Below are 21,866 nucleotides of genomic sequence, written 5' to 3' on the forward strand. Positions count from 1 at the left end.
CGATGCAAACCAATATTTGAACTTTTGCCATGGCTCTGAGCCGAAAGCGAACCGTACCGAACCGAACCCAAATGTCAGCTCATTCATTAACTTGAGCAAAGGTTTCCAAGTCTCGTCTTCCCTGCTCGTTTCCATTATTCCATCGGACAGTAATTCAAATCCAAATGGCAAGCCACCATAGTTCAGATTGTGTCTCTCACCCCCGAAAACACGTACGTGTATGTAAGTACTATATAGCGTGGCGTCCGACCGGAAAATATATTCAATTACAAGCTCCACAAAGTTTGTGACATCGAAAATGTGCTAACAAGGCAGAGGGTTCTAATTAAAATCGGTGGATAGGGGTTAAAGTTGCATCGATAGATCCGATAACAGGTGACAATGCAACTGTGGCTTTGCGATTTACAAAAAAGTTTCGATTGCATAAACTTTCGTTGGAAATTTGGCTTAAACAAACACTATTCGGGTTATAGTACAAGATTTGCAGTTCAATTGAACTCGTTTGTTTAATGATATATGTTGGCTGTACATCTATCAATAATATTTTTTGTACACCTCGATTTTCATTTATGTTATTAACTTACGCTTCTCATTGAACTCAAGTTAACCAACGCAACCATCAATTGATTGGCAGTTTTTATTAACCCACAAACAATGCCATTGACTTATTGAAAAACTAATGATAGCCTATTGGCATTAAAACCAATCTGGCCAATAAGACACTAGATTTAAAGCGAGACTATTGATTGATTAAGGCTGACTTGAAAACTGCTACTGAAATCTCTCAACTAGCAAAACGCATTAGTCATCTTTTGAGAACTCATAGCCTCTGATAATGATATCATTATTGACTTTGCTAGCAAAAAAAAAACAATAGAATCTATTGATTTCTGGGAAGATCTCGACTTTGACACATCAAAGACTCACAATTTCTTTTCTTTTATCGATTGGAGCTTGTGGGATAGCCGAAAATAATTATACCCGAATTATCATTTCCATTAGAAGTATTTGGCCCAACTTCGCGGGCCGCCAACAATTAAAGCCACAGCGAAATGAAATAAAATTAGCATAAGCCATTCACATGACTGGGTTCGAAGCCGCTTCTCTTTTTTTTGTAAACTTTTTTTTTTCCAGGGGAATAAGAAATAAGAATAACAACAAGCGTCAAAGCCACGTATCCACTACAGATGCTCAACAACTTTAGCAACATTTCAAGATTTCTAATTTTTATTTGCCTCGCCGCAGTTGTTGGTGTTGTTTCTAATTAAGTTTGCCGTAGTGCTTGGATTTTTTCTCTTAACTTTTTATATGTGTTTTTTTTTTTTTTTTCTTTGTTTCTGAAGCCTCGAGACCTGTTTTTATGGAACCTGGGCACCCCCCGCAAAATGACCAAATGGAGGGCAAAGAGGGAAAAACTGGAATAATTCTGGGCTCGGGGGAATTTCTACTTAAGCATCTAAGCATCTATACATACATAAAGGTATATATGGGATTCGATTGTATCAACATTATTTGCAAATTGTGGCTTTTAATAATTAGCAAATAAATTATCGGTATAGAGTATTCCACGAAAACAATCTGACGGATACTTCACGTGAGTATCTGATCATCATCACCCCAAGTGCAGTTGTTAATTAATAAAAAAAATTAATTATCTGCTGCCCCTTGAGAAGTTATATTATTCAAACGGAACTGGCTTTTTAATAGAAAATAAATTATCGTTGACTGGGGTCATTCGAATTGGTTGACCAATGTGTTGAAAGCGCAGTTGCAATTTTTAGTTCCTCCTAGCTTTGTCAATAATATTTTCTTCGCAATATTCATTTTTAAAATAAAAGCTTGGCCAGCGCACTAGTCTGAATTATAACCTTTATTCCGGCATTTCAGGGTCACAAGCAAAAATGGAGAGAATATAAGACACCACAAGAAATACAGACAATTTGAACATAAATCAAATTTCGTTTGCAAAATAAAATGTTGCCCAAGTTCGAGGTCAGAAGATTGAAAGCAAATAACTCGTACCTTTCAATTATGAATGTTTCAAATTAATCTTGCTAATCTTTTCGGTACGTCCTCATAATTATTTTTCACTACGAAAACGAAAAAAGGGGGGCTTTCTCGAAAATTATCTCCGGTATCTGTCTGCTTGAAAATGTCGCTCACGTTTCGGCAATTTGTTTTCAAATTTCTCTTGCTTATTTATTTTTCCCCCAAAAAAAACAAAAAAAAAACCCCAAGCCGAATGGAACTCTCCTGTTCCTTGGAAAAACAAACAAGAGCTCTGTTTAATTTCGGTACGACCAAACGCTTGGGCTATGATCTCATCGAATTCAAGGCCTAAGCACAAACCGCAAGATAAATAAATAAATAAAATAAAAAAATAAGACACGAAACATATCGCCGATAATTGCAATACACAAAAATCAGCACGTTCTCGTAAACTGAAATTTAAGCGATGTGCTGTTGCTGTGCCGTTGATTAACCGATGGAAATCAGCTACGGAAGCGGAAAGCGGCCCAAACTTGATTAGCATTTTTGGTGCCCAAATCATCGCAGGCATTGGTGCAGATATGGCTGCCACAGTGTTGCAATTGTAACTGCAATTAAAATGCAATTGTTCAAGAGCGATTCGACACACCCGTACTAAACAAAAAATTCCACAGCACAATCGAGTTTGAATTGGTTTGAATCGGTGCATTTCTATGCCCAATGACGGTTTACGTTTTTTTTCACTTCTGTAATACACTTGAAACAAAAGCAAAAGCGAGTTTAGGAATGATAATAAATGTCATATCACCACAAGAGCATTATGTGCAACTTTCCCCGTGCGCAAACAAATCAATTACCCCTTTAACGACGCTAATGTCCAATTAAATCGAATTAATTAGGCCATTTATTCAAAGTACATATTATCTCGCAGAGATGCCAATTATTGATCGGATTTCTCTATTTCTCTAGGTGCATTTAGCCAATGCAAACAGGACTAAAAAAAAAAAGACTTTCATGCAGATTACCTGCGCCTGCCCACCTGTCAATGGCATTTGCATATGGATTTGGGACTTGTGAGCGGCAGCCCCTCAATCGGCACCCCCCAAGACCCCCCGATATCCTTCGGTTATCCCGAATAGTTCCACATATGTTGGTTGGCATTGCAATTTGTCAACATGACAAATACCAAAAAACTGCAGTCGAGTTGAGTTCCGGACGGACAAAAGGACAGGTGGAATAGTATGGGGCGGAGTGGGGCTCCAAGTGAGACAGGCAGGCATCAAGTAGCGGCATCGTCTGATTGGCGAACGTTTGCTAAATGTATGCATGAAAAATGCATTAGAGCCGCCGCAGAAACAGAAGAGCAGCACGAGAATACGAGGGGTCAGGGGTCGGGGTGCGGGCGAAATCGCTGTATTGAGGGTATCCGGCTCGTAGGACCAAATACAACAAGTAGCTGGGTTACAATGCAACTTTAGCAAACGAAAGGTACCCATTAATTGAAAAATATTATTTAGATGGCAAAGACATTAGCCTTTTAGATTTTAGACCTTACATTTATTGGCACATACTTTAAATGCCTCACAAATTTGCCAACTTTCCTGAATTTTCAAAAACAGAAATGACATAGCTTAATAGAGTTGCCAGACAATGGATTCTTACCAATATGCCCCCCTATCACTTTCAACAGGGTAATAGCCGAGTTTATGGTGCACAGACGACATCCTAATGATGACATGCCACACGGAACAACAAGAGGAGACGATGATGATGCTCCTGGTGCTGCAGCTCCTTCTGCTTCTTCCACTGCAGCAGCATTTCAATTGCCATCAGGGTTTGGAAATGCATTAGAATCGAGAAGGCTGAGCCTCCTCCGAAGCTTTGTGGCTGCAGGTACTTCCCGGCAGCTTTTCCGGCCCCAAAAAGGGGCCGTGACTCCTGCCATGTGAAGTGAGCGAGAAACAATTGAGTAAGTAGGTCTGTTATGGAGACCCATTCGATATACATAGACGGGCTGCCTGGTACTGGGTCTTTGTGTAAGGCTTCCGGAACAGAGTAATTATCCATTGTGTCAAATTAATTGCATCCCCTGATCATTAATAATATTCCAAAAATGTTGCTCTTCACCATAGCAAATATTTCTTGGTTTCATTTTATACATCTCCTTTTAAAGTTTGCTCGTTGAATATTATGGCCACGTCCCTTGTTAAAAAGTCGTTCGTTTCTCCTTCATCTTTCTTAATCTCTTCCACCTCGCACACATCTCCTCTTCAGATCTGAATTTTCCAGAGACTCCGAAAAGTTCTAAGTTAAATTTAGCCAGGCATTCATCAGTCTCCAGCCTCCCTGCACTGAGAAAATATTGTCGAACTTTACAGTTATTACCTTTTCAATGCCCATTGTTGCAAAGAATTATTTCTTTTACACAGCTAAGAAAATATCAACTATATAAATATATTATTATTTCCAGATTGTTCAAGTTATAGGTTTGCATATTTAATATGCATTTCAATCTAAGAACATTCCCAATTTTGGCTTTGTGTACCCCGTCGACGTATCTTTTGTGCTTTGTTTGGGTTTTTGTGATAAGCGGGACCCGCTGAGCTTCGTAAACTGCCGCAAATTTAAACGAGATAAATGCTGCCTAATTGCACACAGAAATGAAACTAAATACGGCGGGCGGTGGGTGGTGGGTGAAATTTTCCGGGCGAAAGTCGCCGTGTGGGTGGCGACTTTTCAAGCGGGTGGGGCGGTAGATGGTACATCAAATTATAAACGAAAGTTCTCAAACAATTTAATCAGCGGCAACAAACAACAAAAACATTTCACACACACACACACACATGCGCATAGTGCGAACGAAAGGGCAGATATCAAAGGAGGACAGCAAGATGCTGGCTCCCCCCGAAAAAAATGCTGTAAGATCTGGTTCTAAATGCATTGCCATCGGAAAGGGACGGCGAAACAAGCAAAGGCAATGATACAGAACGAAAGGGGGAAAATCAGTTAGTTCCTGGCGGCGTCAAAGGGTCGGAAAACCCGTAGGGGGTGGGCCAAAGTGGAAAGCGCAGAAAACGCAGTCCAACAACAAGCTAGTTGATGAGCGTAAGGGGAATCCCACTAAAGTTACAAGAAGAACAAAACTCAGCAAGAAGACAACCACAAATTAGAAAGAGCCTTTAAGAAGCGACTTTAGGATACCTTTATACTATAAGATGTTAAATATTTGAAAGGATTTAAAGGATACGCATATCCAGAAGCTTAAGAATCTACCCATTATAAATGGCAATGGATTCTGGAAATCGTTCTACAGCTGTTAATAAAATCTTGTATTGGTGTGAAAAATATTTACTGATTAGTATTCGGCACTCATTAATATATTTAGCCTTGACCAGTTCCATGTGGAAAATTCGAGTTGGATAGCTTTAAAAAGAGTTTTTTTCTTAAGAAGCACAGTGCTTATATATTCGGTAGCTCTGAGAAATACTGCATACCAAAACTGGCTAATTGAATACGTTCAGAGCCCGAGTTACAGATGGTACAGAAAATACCAGAGAGTGCCAGTTAGTGCTGTTGGAGGGGGGCGGGGGGTCGTGTGTGGAGGGTTGGGACAACTTAATTTACCACTCGACCGGCAAGAGACAGCTTCTTCTTTTTCTGGTTCACATGTCTTCGTTTGCCTAAAAAAATTTCAAACGATTTTCTTCGGTGGTTTTCCACATTTTTGTGTGTGCAACGTAACACGTTTTCCAATTAAAATTACAAGAAAATTGTTTCTCTTTTTCTGATTTTCTGGTTGTTATTGTTTTTGCTTACCTGTCGCTGGCAAAAAGAAGAGCGTAATCCAGACAGTGAGCGAGAGAACGAGCGTGAGCGAGAGAGCAGCAGTGTGCGAGAGAGAGCAAAAATCCTTGTGCTGGCACTTTTCTTTAAAATTTTCTTAATAGATCCTTTTGTTGTTGCTTTCTTCTTGTTGTTGTTGGTGGCAGGCCAAGACAACAGGTAAAATAGAGAAAATATGGGAAAAACAGAACCAAAACAGAAACACCGAAAACGAAACAGGCAAAAGGGCAAACACAAAAACAGAAAATAAAGAAAACAAAACACAAACTTTGTCAGCACTTGAAAAAAAATCGTTTTCGTTTCTAATTTTCTCTTTGTTGAACGCGCGCCATTTTTCTTCTTGCCTTTCTTCGAGAAGGTTTTTTCTTAAATAGACTCTTTTGTAATTATTTAAATTAAATTGCTGTTGTTTTTTATTTTGCTGGCGAGAGCCGCGGTTTTCGAACTGCGACGGCGCGCCTTTGGAAACCAACTGAAAAAAAAAACACAGCAATCAGAGAGCGAGAGAGGATGAGAGAGAGAGCGGCGACGTCAGCGCGAGACACGTATGTCGTTTAAGTCTTTCGTTTTGGTCGTTCTTGTTCTTGCTGCTGCTGCGTTGGCGCAAGCGAGAGAGAGAGAGAGGGGAGAGAGCTGAATTTCAGGTGTGGCAACCGGCAAAATCACAAAAAAATCTTATTTTATCCAAGTACACATGAGACAGAGCGAGCGATGGAACGACACGGGGCGAAACATCATTATGACCTGTCCAGAACTTAATGAGAACAGAGTTTTACATATGAAGACTACTTGTTTCTGGTTTTTGCATATCGGCTTTCGGCCTATATAGCTTAGAGCTATACTATGTATGCAGGGTTTGAATAACTTGCGCTGAACCCAAGAATAGAACTCCATCAATCGGAATTGAAATAACTAATTAGGAGAATCAGAAAGCCACCAGCAGCACTTTTATCTATTCAAAATGAAAACGTAGCCATAAAATCGCTGGAGTTTCAAATCATGTTAAAGGAACTTAATTAATTTCATTGCCTAATGAAAAAGATAACTTATCAAAAAATTTCTTTGATGGATAATCTTTGAAGTTACACGTGTCACAAGAAATGTGATTTAAAATATTAAAAAAAAAAAGGTAAAAAAAAGAATTGGTCTGTTATTATTACACGACTTAAAATGTTTAACATTTATGCAGGTTCCTTTAATCACCCCACTACAGAAACTGGAAATTTTTGAATAATCCCATTAAAATTGATCTGTGAAAAGATCTCTTGTGGTTTGTAGATTCGTGGTAGATTTGTTATAGATTTGTAATAGTTTAAGGCGCATGGCATGGATCGGATTCTTGGCTCTGTTTCTTCTCTCCTTATCTCTCTCTGGCTCTCTGTTAAAAATCGGGTCGCTGCTTAGTTATTCCGCACAGGTGTGAGTGTGTCTGTAGGTGTGTGTGTGATACCTGTTTGTCCGCACACACACGTACACACACACACACAGAAGAAACAGTCATCATCATCGTCTAAGCCAAGTTGCCTCTTTTCACCTTTCCTTTGGCCATTCAATTCCGCTCTCGCTCTCCCTCTCTCCCCCTCTCTTTCTCTCCCGCCTTCTTCGGGTGGGAGTGGGAGGGAGAGGGCTAATGTCGCAAGTAGCCGAGATTCGATTCTTCTTCTTCGCTGCCTTTTGAGCTCGCTTCCTAATCCATTAACATTTCTCTATCCCTCTCTCCCTCTCTCCTACTCTCTTTCCCACTCTGTCTCTTTAGCCCTGTCTTCTTCTTCTTCGCCTTCTATGGGTTCGGGTAATTCTTCTTCTATCTTCACCATTAAATGATGACGACGCACTCGCAAGAGAAGAAAAACCCAATAAAAAAAATAAATAAATCCGACTTCAAAGACTTTTATTAAAATTCAATCAATCAATCGCACAAATGACAGTTCGATCTTCGCAATGATGAATGGATGGTTTTGAATCTAAAATCTTTTCTTTATCACCCACACTCTCATAATCATGTATCTATTTAAATATGCCATCGCTCAAAAATTTCCATAAATATACATTTTATTATTCCGATTTTATTTATTTTATTTTGCAAAAGTACGTATGTATGTATATACGATTTTGTATTATCGTATTACCCGATATAAAATAGTCACATAAATACATATATTTATGATTCATGATATAAAAGTAAATTAAAACACGTTTTAGCAAAATGAAATCATCTTCAAGCAAGATCATACCGTGATTTTGTATACTTCTAGACGAGATCTGATTAAAACGTCAGTGATAAAAGCGTTTTTCTAGACGCCAAAAACCCATCAAAATTGATGACCAATGTTGGTGACAGATATTTTCTTTGTGCGACGTTGGCTATATAAATAATGTGTGTATTTTTTTTTTTTTGCCACGCTCAACGATCAGCAGCGACAACAATTTAGAAAATTAGTTGCACACTCAACGAAACTCGTTCCATTGGCTTTCTAACCGGCAATGAGGCAAGCAGATCAGCGGTACAGTTAGCGGGGCGGCTAAGGGGGCCTTACTTTTGTAAGGGGGGAGGGGGTTTTCGATGGGGGCTTACAAGGGGGTGGCGAGTGGGCCAACTCTCCCATTACATCTGCATATGTGGCATGCAATTGGATCTGCCTAGCATATTCCAGATTGCCATTCAATTCGAGTTGTGTGGAGTAAGCGAAAAGCGGAGGAAAAAACCGAGAGCCGACATGGTGAATTCTCGAGCGGGGGTAACCAGTTAAAAATGGGAGCTAGAGCTGGCCTCCAGTGGCTGGGGGGATAACTGGCGTGGAATATCTTCGAAATCGCTCGATGTCTCGTATTTACATATATGCATTAACAACCTGGCTACTAGAATTTGCGAATCTTGCAAGTTCCAGAAACCAACAATTTCATAGATATTATCACATCAGCTGTTAATATATTTAACAACTAAGCTAGCAATTTTAAAGCGTATTTGGGTATATTTAATATTCTGAACTGAAGGCACACTTTTAGCTAACACTTCGTGAAATCTTTGAAAACTATTGTTTACTCTCAATAACAGTTCTCAATGAAGATATCATGCGTGTTTGAACTTGAACTATCATGCTGTCACTTCCGATTTCGTCAATTGTTTTCTTTACCAATTTTTCTTTTTTTTTTGTTTTTCGTTGGCAACACCTCTGGCCAATTTGCTCGCCTGGACTTTTCCAAGCCAGCCAAATTTGCACTCGAAGTGGAAAACTTTCGACTGTGAGTGTTTCGGTCGGTTGTTGTGGCAAATATATAAATTTGTGAAATTGTCAGTGCCACAAGCAGAGATGATTTACCGCCCCGGGGGCTATGCCAGCGACTCATTTATCAAGCAAAAAATAAAGAAACCCGAAAATGAAGAGAGTTCTAAGTTGCGACTGGGAAACTTTCACCGGGTGTCGTTTCAACGCGGTGGGGCAATAAAGGGGGAGCGGGGACTTTTTTTTTTTTTTTTTGCAACTCGCACTTGAGAATCTCGGCCGGGGAATGGGAAGTCGTAGCAAATCATATTTTTGGCGAGGGCGTGGGCGGTGGGGGTGTGGATTTAGTTGGTCTGGTCTCTCAAAGTCTCTGGGTTTTATCCTGGCCAAGCCGAGTCATAAACAAATACGGTTTGCTGCTGTTTTGTTTACATTCGCAGTGTTTGGAGCCCACCGACCGACGTCTTTTGGCCAGGGGTCTTTTGGTCTCTTGGCCAGACTGGTTTTTCTCCGGCCAAAAAAGGAAGTTGCTCGTAAAGTGGCGAAAGCCGCCAACTGACTGACCCAACAACAAAGTGTGCAAAATAAAAATTGCAAGAAGAAAAATCGTTAAATAAAATAATAAAAGCGCTTTCTTTCTGTCTGCCCCTTTTGTTTTTCGATATTTGTGTGTGTGTGTGTTTTTTTTTTTTGTTTTCTTTCTAATAATTTTTCGGCCTGCGTTTCTTCGATTCAACTATTTTCCATATTTTTCTATTTGATATTTTGGCAATTGCGATTTTCACTGATTGGTTTTTAAATTTTGCATTTTTCGGTTTCTGGTGGCACAGCAAAAAAAAAGAAGGGAGAAGATCGAAATATTTACCGCCGCACTCACTCGAAAAAAAACTCGAAACACTCAATTGGAATTTAATCGGCAGGTTGGCCTTTCTTTCTTTCTTTCTATCTTTCAGTTTACTGTTGTTGTCGGCTCCGATATTCTTGTCACTCTGTTCTGGCTGCCCACACGCTGGACGTATCTGTTGTGGGCCTGGGATTCGGGTTCGGATCAGAGTCACTATCGCACTGTCACTACAGTTGGTTACTTATTAGCCGCGCTGGCTGACCGTTCACGACGACGCTCCGCGAGCGACTGACCAGCGGATGCCAGCGCAGCCCACTCGCCGCCCAACCAAAACCGAAGGCATCGAACCTTCGAACCTTCGAACTATCGAACATGTTGCGTTGCAGTCGCGACTCCAGGCAGTGCGACGTCAAACAGAGGCGCAGCTTTTAGTTTAATCAAGGAACTTTTCATCATCGAACCAATTCATTATTATTATTTAGTTCTTATTATTGAGATTGTACTCAGTATATATTATAAAGAAGTAATAGCAAGTAAGAGTACTACTAAAATGCTAGCTTCGGAGTATACTTTTCTTTGTTCTCTGCTATAGTTTAGATACTATTTATTTACACTGCATTTCCTATTAGCCCCCGTCTACACCTCTGATGCAACACCGATTCCATGGCACAGACATGTTCGAGCGCGCAGCATGCTGCATGTTGTGTTTTCATTCGAACAATTGTTGCTGCCACCAGTGCGTGGTGGTTCTAATTGACAGTTTTCCAGAACAACTTGTTGAGTTTATTGTTGTCTTAATGGGGGTGCTTATCTGAACCTGCCCCGCCGCCACTTTTGCTTGCCTCGCGGATTATTGGAGGACAATTCCCCACCCCCTCTCACTCTCGCACTCTTTCTGTCTCACTCTCTGTCCGGGCAAATTGACGATTTGAATATTTACATAAACGATTCTGATTACAATTGAATTTATTATTTAGAGCAGCTACTTAAGCCGCTAAGTCGTTGGGTACATAGAACCACATGCACATACAAACATACACACGTATGTGTAGTCATTTGTCGGCTGTCGCTTGACAAATGATACCTTTTCATGGAACTTGTGTTTATTTTGCTTTCTGGAGGCACAATCTGCGGCACGCCGAGAATATTGAGTAAACAATCGGTGCTTGCCACGTGCAACGTGCTCGATGCTGGCAGCGAACGCGGCTCGAGTTGCAAGCCCCTTCAACAGGTTGCTAGGGTGCTGCTCTAGGAAAATAATGGAAGCTCTTACAAGTCGTACGAGAAAATTAATCCAATACTCGGCTAAAAATAAACGCACTTGTTCTCAAGTACAAGCTTGCACACACATGAAACGGAACCTAAGTAAATCCCATTGTTTAGTTTTAGAAACGAGCAGGAGAATTTTGTAGAAGTTCTTGAATATTTACCTTAAAGAATTCGAGTGCACCCAAACTATTCGAACAGGCCCTTCTTCCGGGAAAAATCGCTGTAATTGCCGGCAAGTCAGTCAGCAAATGAACAGCTGTTTCGGCTGCTAAAAACTTTTCCTCGATCGCCTGCTGGCGTTCCGCATTCTTGGAAGGGGGGAATTGGACAATTTGAGTTTTTTCGAATGGGAAAAGCTGTTTCGCCTATCAGGTGGCCAAGTAGAAAGATATATACATTTCCAATCCAGTCCAATCCACTGCGGAGACATCACCGAACGCTACGAGCTATAGGGAAATTCTCTATTGCGTCTTAATGGATTCGAAAACATTCTCGTTCAGACATATTTCGCAGCGAAAGGTGATAGGGCCAAGAAAAACAATTGGCAGAAAACGAAATGCGATGCAAACTTTTCATGCACAAAACCAAAGCGTGCAGTTCTTATATTTATTTAGGCACAGATTCTCGCGCGTTTTAAGACCAGGGTCATTGGGGAAAGCGTGACCCGCCCGAAAATAATCAAAATAAATTTATTAACCATCCAAAGTTTAACCAGCCGTTGAGCATGTTCTCGAGTGGCAGTGCGCCAAGGTCGCACACTTGATCGCAATTTAGCTCGATTTGTCTGCTAATAAATGACTGGCTTACACAAATTATGTGCGTAGTTATTAACATAAGGCAATACATCATTTTGGGAAGTATTTTTAAATATTATAACAAAAATAATAATCAATGCTTTTATTTCAAGAAATTCCCAACCAAGCATAAAATAAAACAGTTCCTAAGTTATTTATTGAACAATCAGAAATTACGTGTATATTAACTATACTTACTAATCGTGTAGTTGATCTCGAAATTGGTTTAACTATTGTTCCGGATATGTAACTGGATGCAACGGATATGATATAAGGTAAATTATTTGGGTGAGCCCAAGTGCATGTGAGTAATTGGAAAAGTTTGACAGGTTAACACGACACAAAAGTTGGTTAACTGATGTTATAGTTTTTCAACCAGCAATTTTTCACGTAACCCAGGGGAAAGGGTCTATGAACGTAAAAAAAACCTTTATTTAGCACAAAAAAAAAACGGAAATCCGTTTAAAACGAAAGCTTAAACGACCAAACAGCTTTTAGCCAGCATTTTACTCTAGTTTATTGGTTTAAGCCAAAATAAACCTATAATATCGACTTTTACCACTTCGAAAAGCTAACTCTTTAAAGCTTTAAGCTTTTTCAGAAAGCAATGTAACTGTGAATTGGGTAAGTGGCCGTTAAAAGCTGTTATATTTTCTTTGAAAAGTTCTGTTAAGCCAAAAGAGCTTTTCCAAAAAATGTTACACCAATGTTAATGTAAGGAAATCGTTTTCTTTATTTAATCTTTGTATTCTTAAGTCTACTGTAAGTAATCGTTTTAATTAGTAATTTTAATTTCTGTTGTGGATTTCATTCCGCGTCTCCTGCGTTTTTGCTTTCTTACTGTTGGGTCATGCAGCCGCCAAAACTGTGCAGTAGACTAATCATATTCTTTAATATTATAAGTCAAATTAATCAGTGGTAGCAGTTGCGATGCCCATAGTGCAAACCGCTGCTCTCGCACGCATTTATCAGTCTCACGCTCATGCCTTGTTTGTTGTTGTTAGCCACTTACGTTAAGCTTGGGCGCTGCATTTCGGCTGCCTGCCCGCCAGTTGCAATTTCTTCTCGTTTCGGAAAAGACCAACCTTACCATTGTCGCTATCGTAAATTATCGCTATTTCGCAAAATAAAACTGTCGTAATAAAACAAACTTTCTTCGGTGTTTTATTATTCTCAACAGCTATTGAAAAAGCTCAATAGCTAAACATTTGGTGACCCCGACGTGATTTTGTTAAGTTGCATGCATTAATTAATGCACTTAGCCCGCTTATAAATAAATATAAATACATTAAAGCGCAATCGGTTGGACAAGTGAGCGGAGATTTCGGTGATAGTGGCTGTGTAAGCGAGCTAGCATTGCATATACAGAGGTGGTCAAAAGTATTTACACAACGAGCTTTTTTTTCAATTAGTTGACAATTGAAAAAAAAGCTCGTTGTGTAAATACTTTTGACCACCTCTGTATATCGTTGCGTGCATTGACCCCGCTTGCATTTTCGGCATCTATTTTGTGCTCATCTTCCCGCTGAACCGAATCAAAGGCGACTTGTTGCTATGCCCGCTGAAGGTGAAAAAAACAGGGTGACCTTTTTAAAGCGCAAAGCCAATGCGCTGTTCAGCAGGTTGCAGAGGCTACAAACATCGCTGTCTAATGAGACGCTTAGCGGATACGACGAACCCACTCTTACGGTGAGGCTGGAGCAGATTGATGAGCTGCAAGGTGCCTTCAATGTTCTGCATACAGAACTGGAGGAATTGGATTTCGACGAAATTGGCAGTGAAATGAGCGAGTCCTTTGATGAATTCATCGTTGAATTCAAGGCTAGTGTGCGCGCGGAAATAGCCAAACGCAATGTGCACTTCGCGCCGCACTCAACGCTTGCGGAAGGTGTTGTGCCCCACCAGTGTAGTGGTCCTCAAACGCAGCCGCGGCCGAGGCCGATGCCGTTGCCGCCTGTGCAGCTGCCAACGTTTGGCGGAGGCTACGCAAACTGGGCGGATTTTTACTCCGTGTTCACGAGCATAGTCGACAGCCATCCGGACCTCTCCAACATTGAGAAATTTCAACATCTGCGGTCATGTTTGAGGGATTCAGCGCTGGAAACTATCCGATCATTGGAGATGTCAAACAGCAATTACGAAGCGGCTTTAGAGTTGCTTCAAAAAAGGTTTGATAATCGGCGTCTCGTTTTTCAGGCGCACATCACCGAGATTCTGGGTTTAAGGGTAGTACGGAATGGTTCAGTGGCATCGCTTCGGGAATTGTCGGACAAATTTAACGCCCACATTCGTTCGTTGAAGGGTTTGGGCACCACTGAGCAAATCGCTGGCTGCATAATAGTTCAAGTGCTGCTGCAAAAGCTGGATGCGGCGAGCCAAGCTAAGTGGGAGGAGCGCTTGGAGGATCCGGTCTTTGCCAACCTTATTCCGTCGTGGGAATCGATGGCTGCATTCCTGGAACAGCGATGTAGGACTTTGGAGGCCGTGGATTGCGCCATGGCAACCTATGCGCCAGGCGTTCAGGTGGGCAGAAATCGCTCGACGCTAGTTGCTACCACCCAAAATTCTCTTGGTTGCATGCTTTGCCACAGTGCAGAACATGCCATATATTATTGCCCGCAATTTAGAGACTTAGCGCCAGGAGATCGTCTGCGCGAGGCAAAAAGACTAGCACTTTGCCTAAATTGCCTAAAGTCAGGTCATCAGCTACGGCAATGCAGCTCGAGCCGCTGCCGCACCTGTGGAATCAGGCATCATACGCTGCTCCATCTGGATGGTCCGCCTTCCTCGCAGCCACATGTTCCGGTGTCTTCAAGCTCCCACGCTGAGCCTTCTGCCCCGCTTTCGACTTCTGCTACTCTAATTGCCCAGGATCTCGGTAGTGACCTTGTGCTGCTAGCCACTGCAACCGTTCTAGTGCAGAATCGGTCGGGACTGTTCGTTCCCTGCAGGGCCTTGTTAGATTCGGGCTCTCAGCTGCACTTGGTCACCTCTCGATTTGCAAATCAACTGCAACTGAAAAGGTCGAGGTCGTCCGGCTCCGTCACTGGAATCGGGGATTCCACTTTCGCGACTGATGGATTCTCGGTAGGAATTGCGATTCGGTCTGTCGCTTCGGATTTCTCAACGAGCATAACAGCAGTTATCGCTCCCAATATCACGGATCGCCAGCCAAGTTTTAATGTGGACATTGGGGACTGGAAGATTCCAGAAAACCTGCAGCTCGCCGACCCGGATTTTTATAAAGCTCAACGTGTTGACCTGTTAATAGGAGCTAGCCTGTTTTATGAGCTGCTGTGCGTAGGTCAGATAAAGTTGTTGCCAGGACTGCCCCTGCTTCAAAAAACTCGTCTGGGCTGGGTTGTGTCTGGAGGATGCGCGCGCCCTTGCGGTAGCGCCTTAATAGCTTCACGCGGTCCTTCTTCAGCCAGCAAGGAAAACAGGATTGACGTTGAACTTGATTCACTTCTGCAGCGCTTTTGGGATGTAGAAAATTGTCCCGGCCCAATAGTTCAAGCCACTAAGGAGGAGCTAGATTGCGAGGCCCACTTTGTTAAAAATTACACCAGACTGCCAGCTGGCGATTACTCGGTACGGTTGCCGCTAAAACTCCATTTGGACTCTTTAGGAGATTCCTATCCTCAGGCATTGCGGAGATTCTTGTCGCTGGAAAGGAAACTTACAAAGCACCCTGGCTTGAGGGTTAAATATGCGGCGTTCATGAAGGAATATCGTGATCTGGGACATATGTCGCCTGTGCCTGCCTCCGAGGTCAGTTCGTGTCGATATTTTTTGCCACATCATTGCGTTATGAAGGAGGATAGCACTACCACCAAGCTTCGCGTTGTCTTTGACGGATCAGCTGCCACTTCCACTGGTTACTCGCTTAACGATGTGTTAATGGCTGGCCCGGTCATCCAGCCCAAGCTATTTCACATCCTAATTCGATTTCGCTCACACCCAGTTGCCGTTACAGGAGACATATGTAAAATGTACCGCTGTGTAAAGGTCTCGCAAGAAGATAGCTATTTGCAGTGCATTGTATGGAGGGACTCCCCGATCGATGACCTTCAAGTATACAAACTCGACACAGTTACCTACGGCACCAAACCAGCCTCCTTCTTGTCCGTAAGGGCTATGCAGCAGTTGTCAATCGATGAGCAGGCATCGTTTCCCATGGGATCAGAAATCCTTCGTCGTGATTTCTACGTGGATGATCTTATCTCCGGCTCAGGCACGGTAAAGGATGCTATCAGCATAATGCAGCAGACGGCTGGCATTCTTGCGAAGGGCAAGCTCAAGCTAAGGAAATGGTGCTCTAACATTCCGCTTGTGCTGGAGGGTGTGCCCGCCGAGGACAAGGAATCATTCATGAAGTTTGAAGATGGTAGCGATTTCACCAAAACTTTAGGTCTCGCTTGGGATCCCGCCTCCGACCAGCTATTGTTTTCGTTCTCTGCCTTTCAGTCGCCACTGAGACCCTGCAGGCGCTCTGTTTTGTCTGCGATTGCTAAATTTTACGATCCTCTCGGCCTGGTCGGTCCGGTAATTACAAGGTGTAAAATCTTTTTGCAGCAGCTCTGCAAGGAAAAGCTGTCCTGGGATGAAAGCCTCCCGGAAACTCATAACACGAAATGGCTTGATATATGCCGCAGTTTTGAAATAATAAGTCATGTTAGTTTCCCTCGGTTTGTGTTTAGCGCAGAGTCTGATCTTGAGGTGCATGGGTTTTGTGATGCAAGCATTGATGCCTATGGAGCCTGCGTTTATGTGGTTTCTAAAGGGAATCAAAGTTTTAGCCATTTGCTTTGCTCGAAGTCGCGCATAGCTCCGTTGAAGACCATAACAGTACCAAAGCTGGAGCTTTGTGGTGCGGATCTTCTGGCTAAAATCATGAGGGAAATAGTTGGCTTGAAAGTAGTTAAAGGACGCTACTATTGTTGGTGCGACTCGACGGTGGCACTTTCATGGATCCGAGATGAGCCCGCCAGGTTCAACATATTTGTGGCAAATAGGGTTGCTGCCATTCAGGAGCTGACAGATGTCACGGCTTGGCGGTATGTTCCAACAGCGTTAAATCCGGCTGACATCTTATCCAGAGGATCCCTGCCGTCTGAGCTTAGCGAATCGTCACTCTGGTCGCATGGACCCGCCTATCTTACGGAGCCTGAAAGAGATTGGCCAAAAGCTGTTTGTCTTGACAAACCGGTGCTTGAGCTTCGTCGAAGTGTGTTCATCGTAAAGTCGCCGTACGTGGATGTAATTGCTAGCTCCAAATTCGCAAATTCTTACCCCTCACTGCAACGAGTATTTGCATACATTTACAAATTTTGTAATGGAATTCGTCATCCTGGGCTCACCGTCGCACACATTCAAGAGGGTACTCATATGATGCTGCGGTTGGTGCAGCGCGCGCATTTATGGGAGGACCTGCAGTCCCTAAAAACGCTGGGAAGAGTTTCGTCGTCTAGTCCCATATCATCGCTCTCGCCGTTCCTGGATCAATTTGGACTTCTTAGAGTAGGCGGTCGCCTCCGGAATTCGTCATTGGACTTTGATGGCCGCCACCCGAAAATCCTTCCAAGGTCCCATCCGGTGACTCTAGCAATTATCTCGCATTACCATGAAAGCAATCTTCATGCCGGACCTCGGGCTCTTTTGGGTGCAATTCGATCCCAATATTGGCCTATTGGGGGGAGGAAGACGGTTACCAAGGCCGTGAACAGGTGCATCAGATGTTTTCGGAGTAAGCCGCGGCTGATAGAGCACATAATGGCGGACCTTCCCAAGGAGCGTTTGGAAGGATCTCACGCTTTTGAGGTGACTGGTATAGATTTCTGTGGACCCTTCTTTCACAAGGCGGATAGTCGCAACAAGCCCGCGGTTAAATGCTACGTCTGCGTATTCATATGCTTTGCAACCAAGGCAGTGCACCTGGAGCTGATCAAGGATCTCTCGACAGTTGCGTTCCTGTGCGGACTCAAGAGGTTCATATGCACCCGGCGGAAGCCGAAGCAAATTTGGTCAGACAACGCCACCAACTTTGTCGGCGCCAAAAATGAACTTCTGGAACTTCGAAGGTTATTTCTCAGCAGCGAGCATCAAGGCTCCGTTCAGAATTTTTGCCTTTCGGAGACGATTGACTGGCGGTTCATCCCTCCACGGTCGCCCCATTTCGGTGGACTTTGGGAAGCAGCGGTAAAAACGGCCAAGCATCATTTCTACCGCGCTGTGGGTACGGCGGTTCTGACCTTCGACGAGCTGAGGACGCTGGTGTGCCACATCTCGGCAGTTATTAACTCCAGACCCTTAGTTCCCATTTCAGAGAACCCTGCCGATCTGGATGTCCTCACTCCGGCGCATTTTCTCAATGGTGGTCCGCCTTCGTCGTTTGACGAGCCAGATATAACGGGCCTAAACTATAATCGGCTTGACTCTTGGCAGCGCATCTCCTTTCTTCAGGAAATATTTTGGTCGCGATGGAAGGAAGAGTACTTGACGTTGCTCCAGCAGCGTTCCAAGTGGCGCACCCCAAAGCCTGGCGTAGCCGTGGACAACGTCGTTCTTGTTAAGGACGAGAATCTACCCCCAATGAGATGGCCTTTGGCGAGAGTCATGCAGTTGATTCCTGGCAGAGACGGCGTCGCTCGAGTTGCAGAATTGAGGACCGCGTCTGGAGTAATAAGGCGGGCAGTGAACAAGCTGTGTCTGCTTCCCCTTGAGGACTCTGTTGGAACACAAGCTTCCAACGGGGGGAGGATGTTGGGTCATGCAGCCGCCAAAACTGTGCAGTAGACTAATCATATTCTTTAATATTATAAGTCAAATTAATCAGTGGTAGCAGTTGCGATGCCCATAGTGCAAACCGCTGCTCTCGCACGCATTTATCAGTCTCACGCTCATGCCTTGTTTGTTGTTGTTAGCCACTTACGTTAAGCTTGGGCGCTGCATTTCGGCTGCCTGCCCGCCAGTTGCAATTTCTTCTCGTTTCGGAAAAGACCAACCTTACCATTGTCGCTATCGTAAATTATCGCTATTTCGCAAAATAAAACTGTCGTAATAAAACAAACTTTCTTCGGTGTTTTATTATTCTCAACAGCTATTGAAAAAGCTCAATAGCTAAACACTTACTTTTCTTTTTTTTTTCCTTTGCTTTAGTTTAGTAATAATATTCATTATAAGATACGAGTAATCTCAAACACAATAGAGACAGTTACAGAGCGACACACACATTTTAATTATATTATTATTGCTAGACACAAGAAATAACGATTTTGAAATAAATGCTAACAAAAAAAATTAGAAAGAGTGCCAGCCCGGTAATTTTTTTTCATTTGTTGTTTTATTTTTGCCTTTCCAAAATTTCTTTCTTTTTTTGGTTTGTTTATTTTGAATATAAGGATTGTTGTTCACGATTATTTATTTGGCGGGTACAATAGATTTACAAATGGATTTTTATGAGATTCTGCAAAACCTTTTGCTTAATAATTTCCCTCGAACTTCTGTAATGGCTGACACAACTTTTCTTACATTTATCTCCGATTTTTGGCAAACATAATGGCGAACTACGAGTACGACTAGTATTTTATTCATCTCAGCTTCACCTACAAATTATATGTATAGAATATAATCTGCAATATATAGGTATATCTGTATATATTTCATTAAGTATATTTAATATTTAAAACTCTTTGTAACATTTAATAAAGTTAAACATTGATTGCTCTTGCGTTGTGACAATAAGTTACTATATAATCATATAATTAATCTGTCAGTATGTATACATATAGCTCATTTCTATAAATATATCTTTTACATCCTTGCTTTCTCATCATCATTTTTGCCAGCATCGGCCAAATTCTCCATCATCTCGTGTTGATTATCCTTGACTATGTTTAATAATAAAAAAATTCTCTAGTTTTGTTTTACACACGTCTTTTGTATTTTTCCTTCGTCGTCCAGCGACATTTTCTCAGGTCAAATTAGAGTAAAGGGAAACTTTTGTTAGGGATCTCCTTAATTCTCCTCCCAAAGCATATTGAATCTTGGGGAATTTCCTTCATTTTCCTGGAGTGCTAAGAAGGCGCAAACTCGTTTCCGGTTCGAACAGAGGAACACAGAGAGTAAATTAAATATTCGAGTATTTTGTTATGTACATTCTAAATATATTTATGACGAGGATATATCCTATGTTTATGTGTACACTCTATGAGAAACAACAACATCGAGACTTATATAAAAGAAAACTCCAACGACTTGAGAGTGCGGCGATCTCTTCAATTCATATTTCCATTCTTAATCAAGGTTGCCAAAATAATGGCTTAATCATTTGTAAATATAAAACTAAATTAATTACATTTTTCCTATAATGTTCAGAGAAGAAAATAAAACAAATGAGGAAATATTAGCAAATTTAAAATCCAATTATTTGTTTACTAAATATAAGAAGAATCGAGTACTGTTTGCAAAATATGAATGAATACTTTTGGGAATGCTTTCAGATGATTTCTAACCGATACAGATTTTCCAAATATTCGATTTCATCGAATTGCACTTCGTTACCCCACGCAAAGCCGAAATAAAATTGAAGAAATCCTCAAATTCTCAAGTTGTTCGTCATGTGTGTAGTATTATTATTAATTGGGCTTCGGATTTCGGGTCTGGCTACTCGAACTAAAGGCTGGCTGACCTGCTGGGCTGGGCAAGCAGCCGGCCCAGTTCAAAAATAGTTGAATTTCCACTTCGTTTTATTGCTGGTTTGGCGATAAATCGTTTTGCTCTTAGCCTAGGTATCATTTTCATTGTTATATTTTTCACTTTTCCACTAAAGTTTTAATGTTGGATTTTTGCTTGTTTTTTTGTTTTTTTTTGTTTTTAGGTACATGGTATATTTGTCAACTCTCTTCAATTTTGATTGCACTGGTTGATTGAAGCAATCAGGGTTAAATGGTAACTGGTAAATGGAAAAACGAGCTAGTTCGAAAAGCACCTGAGGATTTCCACTTTCTAATTGCATTGGATTCTGTTCTATAGGTAAATAGTCTGTGGGATTGTATATTAGTTAGTTTTTTATTTTGGTGGTTTTCTTTCATGCGGTGGTTCACGAATCTACACAACATCCAAAAAAATGAGGAGTAACTAGGTACTAAGTAAATAGTTATTTTTAAGTCGCTCTTTTTCCACCTTTTTTTTCGTTCTCGCTAGTTATTCACTAATATATCAATTCCTGAATATACAATTTAATTTCATGTGTTTTTATTTTTTATTTTATAAACTGATTACATTGAGTTGTGTGTTCACTTGAAATCGATTTATAATGGAACCTGTGGGGAGAAAGTAGATTTTAATATCTTAGGTGATTATTATTATTATTATTAGGCTATTTATTTAGGAAAAAATGTTAAAAATGTGTAAACTCATAATTGCAAATCGAAAGTGGCAAGTGTTTCAATTCATAATTTAAATGATAGAATCTAAAATCTGTGCACCCAGTTAATTGCAGATATAAATCGTTAATAATTTACGGGCAGCTGTCAGAAACTGTGCTCACTCCGCTAAAGGACACTCGGTAATTTCAGACCATTAATTTTGCCCTACATGATTATGATCATGGTGCTTAGCGAGGACCAACTGATGTTTGTTTGCCCGCACATTTTGCAAACCAAATGGCCGCCGGCAGTCAGCTTAACGTCGTTCCGTTGGCAATGGCAATTGCATTTTGGTTTTCTATAATTAGTTTGCCGGGGCGCCGGCCAAGTGGCCCGGATGGGAATGCAAACTAACACGCGTTTCAATTAAACGATGCCCACATTAAATTAGCCTTATTGAGCGGACTTGGGTGTGGGCGTGGCCATGGTGGTGGTCCGGGGTTTGGACAGGCCATTAAAAACACGAGGAAGATGA

The 21,866-nt window shown here is 41.7% G+C and overlaps 1 protein-coding gene across 4 annotated transcripts in view; it reads right to left on the reverse strand.

Annotated features, from left to right (window-relative positions):
• The window catches only part of LOC117146862 (low-density lipoprotein receptor-related protein 2), a 139,789-nt gene extending 129,594 nt beyond the window's left edge, over positions 1-10,195 (reverse strand). For 2 of the 4 annotated variants that reach the window (XM_033313444.1, XM_033313442.1), the window contains exon 1: positions 9,934-10,195. The gene's annotated coding sequence lies outside the window, so the exon portion shown is untranslated. Of the gene's footprint in view, positions 1-5,805; positions 6,058-6,100; positions 6,853-9,933 lie in introns of those variants that run through there. The other 2 variants (XM_033313443.1, XM_033313440.1) reach the window with 2 other exon arrangements.
• Between the last annotated feature and the right edge of the window lie 11,671 nt (positions 10,196-21,866).

Source organism: Drosophila mauritiana, chromosome X, assembly GCF_004382145.1.
Source record: "Drosophila mauritiana strain mau12 chromosome X, ASM438214v1, whole genome shotgun sequence".
Taxonomy (NCBI): domain Eukaryota; kingdom Metazoa; phylum Arthropoda; class Insecta; order Diptera; family Drosophilidae; genus Drosophila; species Drosophila mauritiana.